Genomic DNA, 5917 nt, shown 5'->3' on the forward strand with positions numbered 1-5917 from the left:
TGAATAAACGTTGTTTTAAATATGTTAATTTTGTTTGTCTCATATGCTATACGATTGTTTTGGGTGTTTTCTAATTTGTGTTTTGGGCTTAGTGTTTGTAACAGTACGAACAATACTGATACTAAACGAATTCGTGCCCGCCACCGCAACGCCGGTGGATTTGCTACCCAGTTTCCATTAAATTAACAACTTATTTTGTATTCTTTCTATTTTGCAATCAATTAATAGAAATAATAATGCGGGATTGCGGGCCACTAAATGTGAAAACTAATATGTTAGTGAAAAACAGTATGCTAATTAGTGCATAACTTGAAAATAATAAAACAAAAATCCAACATTAGTGTTTTCTTTTGGTAATCATGAGAAGCTTTGCCAAAAAATTCACGGGACACATTAATACATTGCTAACCAACAAGATCATATAAATCACTGCTTATGCTATGTAAGTGGCCTTTGTAGGTTATGATAGGAAGCCAGTGAAACAAGATTCTAACAGGATACCGCTCCAAGAGAGAATCAAATACTTACCACTACACCACCTCTAAAAGGTACATGTTGTAGTTGACAACTGAGAGCCTGAGAAGTGACTGGTGAGAATGTGGTGTCTACTTGTCACAATTCATTCACTACTGACATAGGATGAAAATAACTTAGTGGTGTCGACCGAAGTTAAAACGAAATGCCCAGATGGTCGATGGGCTTAATTTAAAACATTAAAATTTGGATATTGGCTACGCGTGTCGAGTGAGCCAATGAGGGAGAGATAGTGGCAATTATGCATGCATTTGTTTTCTCTTCCAAAGAATCTCGCTTAACAACCTTGTTAGTTTACTAACCCTGTCATTAAAAACATATTTTTGTTGTCAAAATAAATAATGTCTCTGTCAACTGCTAGTATATTACATCCATCGTTATCAAAGGTCCTACGCCGTAGGCGTATAGGACTCTCATTGGGCCTAGCCGCAAAGAACGTGATGAACTAAGAAAAAAAGTGCACTTGAATTAAAATTTTAAAATATGTTATGTATTAGAAAGATAATACTAATTTTCATATAAAATAAACAAAAACTATTATATAACATTTATTATCATCTAGTTAGTACCGAAAGTTCTAAAGAGTCAACAATCAAATGTAATTCCAAAATTTAAAACAAAAGATTCAAATGTAATACATTCCAGAAAACACTCAACATAATCGTACCCATATTATGATAGACATAAGAACATACATTTATAGACAAACATTATAACACGATAACATACTATACTTTTTGGTGGTTGCGGAACTTGATATGTCGACATTCACAAATCAAGATCTAGTTGCAATCGTTTTTAGAGAAGAGCTCGTGAACAATGGTCTTAATATCCATTCGATATTGTGGAGACTCGGAAGAGCACTGCACTCCTGTTTCCACTAACGAAATCAAACACTTTTCATCCACATCCTCATTTCAGAAGCATTGGATCCATAATCTGAAGCACAAAACCATTGGATCAATAGGCTTCTTACATGTCATCATCTCCAACAAAAGGATTCCATAGCTATATATATCCCTGCTGGTTGAGATTGCACTTCCAAGTCCATATTCTGCAACTTATGGAGAGTTAATCATGTAACATAACATAATGTAGACTAAAAGAAAACATTAAAAATGACTGTTGATCATTAGCTTACCTGGATGTGCATACCCAATGGTTCCTTATAATTCACTTGAGCAATTGTTGTTTGCATTAGAAACTCCTTCAAGGGAAAGAATTTTTACGAGCCCAAAATCTCCAACATGAGCGACCATATCAGTATCCATTAAAATGTTGCTTAGCTTCAAATCACAATGAACAACAACATTTCCACAGTGACAATGTAGATAATCAAGTGCACACGCCACATCCTTGATAATGCTGATTCTTTGACAAAAAATCTAGCATTTGGTATACTGAATGCAACCAACTCTCCAAGCTCCCATTTGGCATGAATTCATAAATTAAAGCTTTGAAATCATTGCCTTGGTAATCGATACTTGAACAAGAAGTTATTACCTTTACCAGGTTGCGATGGCTAATATTTTTCAATGCATCACACTTGGTAATAAAACTCCTAAAACCTTTTTGCTGATTAAGGCTCAATGCTTTGATTGCCATAGTGAAGCCACTTTTATCAAGAACTCCTTTGTAGACTCAAGCAAAGTTAGCTGTACCAATCAGATTTTTTGTAGAGAACCCTTGGGTAGCTTTAAAAATTCTTTTATATGAATATTCTCAAACGATTCAGTCAATATTGCATCTATTGGTTTATCTTTATTTCTTTTTATACAGCAGTAAAACAAGAGAAATGACGCCAAAGCTAAAGCTACAACAGCAGATGATAGTAAGATCGCCATAACAACACCAACACGAATTTTTTTTTGGAGTCGTTAAGTGTGCATCTGCAGGGTAGGTGAAACTCTTGTATGCCATCACAAAGTCTTTGGTTCCGGTGATTGATATCATACTTGTGTTGACAAAAACACCTTTTACAAGGACCCTTCCTTTAAAGTTATTATATGAAAGATCTAGATACTTTAAATCCATTTCTTGCATACATGTCAGAATAGGCCCTGAAAAGTTATTACAAGACAAGTTAAAATATTCAAGGCCTCTCAAAGAACTCAATGCTATAGGCATCGATCCATGGAAGAAATTTCTGGAAAGATTTAATGCTTGTAGGCTGATGCAACTTGTTAAACTACTTGGAAGTTCACCTGATATGATTACGTGACAAATCAATATATCCTAGCATCTTCAGCTTGCCGATTTCTTGTGGAAGCACCCCAGACAATTTGTTTTGACTAAGAAGATCTAGTTAGAGGGAAAGCGAAGACAGATGGAATATTTATTTGGGTACACTTCCTCTGAAGTTATTTACATAACGGTTTAGAGTTAACAACTTTTTGTAGCTACTTAAAGCGATGGTATAGCGCCTTCCAGTTTGTTGGCATCCAAAGTTAGTTCGATTAGAAATGACAAATTTCATATAGATGGTGGAATAATCCAAACTAAAGCATTATAGGTAATAGAGAAAATTAATGTTTGCATCCCTGTAATTTCAGGATCGATGCATAATGAGTCTCCAAAAGAAATTTTAAACTGATTGAGTTCCTGTGGTTTCAAAAATGAACTATTTGAGTCCCTGTTGTTACTTAACTATGTTACCTTCAAGGGTAGATTTGTCATTTCACTTCTATATATATACATTGTCACTCTGAGTCATTGAATTTTCATAATTGATCACCTTAAGTCCCTTTCACCTTTTAACAAAAATAAATAAACTTGACCATTTTTTTTAACAAAGATAAACAAACCAAACCACCTTTTCAACAAAAAATTAACGGACCGAACTACTTTTTAATAAAAAAATCTGACCAAACTAATTTTTTAAGCAAACTAAAAACGAACCGAATCACTGTTTTTAACAAGTAGTTCATTTCGTTTAACAAAAATAAACGAATCAAACTTCTTTTTTAACAAAAATAAGTGACCCGACCTTGTTTTTTTTAAAAAAAAAATAAACGAATCAAACTTCTTTTTTAATAAAAATAAGCGACTCGAACTTGTTTTTTAACAAAAATAAACAAATCATACCATCTTTCTACCAAAAATAAACGAATCAAACTTATTTCTTTAACAAAAATAAACAAACCACACTTATCTTTTAACAAAAATAAACGAATCGAACTACTATTTTTTCTACTAAACTAAACGAACCGAGCCACTTTTTTTAACAAGCAGTTTGGTTCATTTCATTTAACAAAAATAAACGAATCCAACTACATTTGAAAAAAAAAGCGAATCAAACTTATTTTTGAAAAAATAAACTAACAAAACTACTTTCTTGACAAAAATAAACTAACTGAACTATTTTTTTTAACTAAAAAGAAGTTAGGGTGGAGTGCGATTTGATTGCTTATTTTAGAAGTAGTTACGTTTATTTAGTTTATTAAAAAAATAGTTCGTTTATTTTCACTAAAAAGTTAGTTCGATCGTTTATTTTTGTTAAAAAAGTAGCATGGTTTATTTATTTTTATTAAAAAGTAGTTCGGTTTGTTTATATTTATTAAAAAAAAATACTCGGCTCATATTTTTGTTAAAAAAAGTCTGGTTCATCTATTTTTGTTAAACAGAATAGTTCAGTTCGTTTATTTTTGTTAAGAAAAAGTTTGGTTTTTAATTTTTATTAAAAAAAAGTTCGGTTTATTTATTTTTGGTTGATTATGGTTTTGTTAGTTGATTATAGCTTGATTGGTTATAGTTTGAAGGTAATTTTTAAAGAGAGACTAAAACTGAGCAATCACTTAACCACAAGGACTCATATAGATTATAAAAAAGGGTAAACTAGTAATTCCACATTTGGCAGAGACAAATGGTTCATTTTTGAACCCACATGGACTCAACCAGTTCAAATTTTCTTTTGGGGACTCATTATGCATCCGTCCTGAAACCACCACAGGGATAATAGTAATTTTCTCTACGTAATATATAGTCTTTCTGGGTTTCCTAGCTTTCCAATGCTTTCAGGAATCATGTCTGTGAAGTTGTGTAGTTCTAGATAATTTCACTCGAGCAAAACAAATTTCTTATAGATGAAGGGAGACGGATTGATAAATAATTCTCAGCAAGGGCTATGTAATTCAGTTTGGATGAGAAGTTCCCAAGCGAATTTGATAACACTCTAACTAAATTGTTTTCATAAAGTGACAAAACCTCTAAATTGCTACAATTGGAAAAGAATCAAAAAGGTTCTTGCAATCAAAAGGGTTGCTTTCAAAATTGGAACCCAAACCCAAAAACTTAGGTTTATGTAATTTTCCAAGATCAATCTTTATTCTTCCATTAAGATTATTCATAGAAGCATCAAAGTGTTCCAATGTTGTACAATTTGATATCGAGGGTGGAATGAATCCACTGAAGTGATTAATATCTATATTTAGTACCTAGAGATGAGATTGACCTCACACATAAGTTTTTTGGTAGATTGCCATGAAGCTGGTTTTGTAGAATAAATATAAGTTCTAACTTTGAAAGGTTAAAGAAAAACCATGGAACCTCTCCGATGATGCCAATTTCTAAAAGGCCTAATTCTCTCAATTTTTTCAATTGACTGATGGATTCAGAAATGCTCCCTTGTAACATATTTTTATTGAGACTGTGGCTTTCAAGATATGTTATGGAATGTGGTATCCCACTAGTGAAGTTATTTTTGTGTAAGTCTTCAACATATGCATGGAACTAAAAATATTTGGAATTTTCTCATATAACTTATTTGAAAATAAGTTAATTAATTGTAGTTTTGAGTAACTTGATAAGTTGGTCGGGATGTCTCCAGTGAAAGAATTACCCCAAAGGGAAAGAGTTAATAGTCGAGATAAACGACTTATTTCATGTGGGATACTTCCATAAAGTTGGTTGTCATCTAAGATGATGAACTTGAGGAAACTGAGGTTAAAGGTGATATTAAAGAACCTTTCTAAAGCTTTGCATGTTAGATTCAAGCATGTGACTCTTTGGAGTAGTCGACCACACATCACTCCTTGCCGCATGCAAAAAGGAAGAGAATCATTCAGCGGTTTGAGAACACCATGAGGGTCGTCTGTAATCCCGGATTTGATTTTCAGTAATGCAACAGGATCGGTAGAAAGATTCAAACCAGATCCAACATTTATTTGTAAAAGGATAACAAGAAACAAGATTGCTTTTAAGAAAAATGAGGGGCACATAGTTGCCATTGCTGAAAATTTAGAGAGCTTTAGTCGAATATTTTGAAAGAAAGAAACTACATGCAAAAAGCTAACTATTTGTTTTTGTATCACCTAGAGATTGGAAAACATATCATATTACCCGATTATTGCAAAAGGTATTTTTACTGGGTTTTGGCTCTAAAGTC

This window comes from Bidens hawaiensis, unplaced genomic scaffold, assembly GCF_021521415.1.
Source record: "Bidens hawaiensis isolate Kalapana, Puna unplaced genomic scaffold, B.hawaiensis_p1.1 tig00006961_1, whole genome shotgun sequence".
In the NCBI taxonomy this organism is placed as follows: Eukaryota; Viridiplantae; Streptophyta; class Magnoliopsida; order Asterales; family Asteraceae; genus Bidens; species Bidens hawaiensis.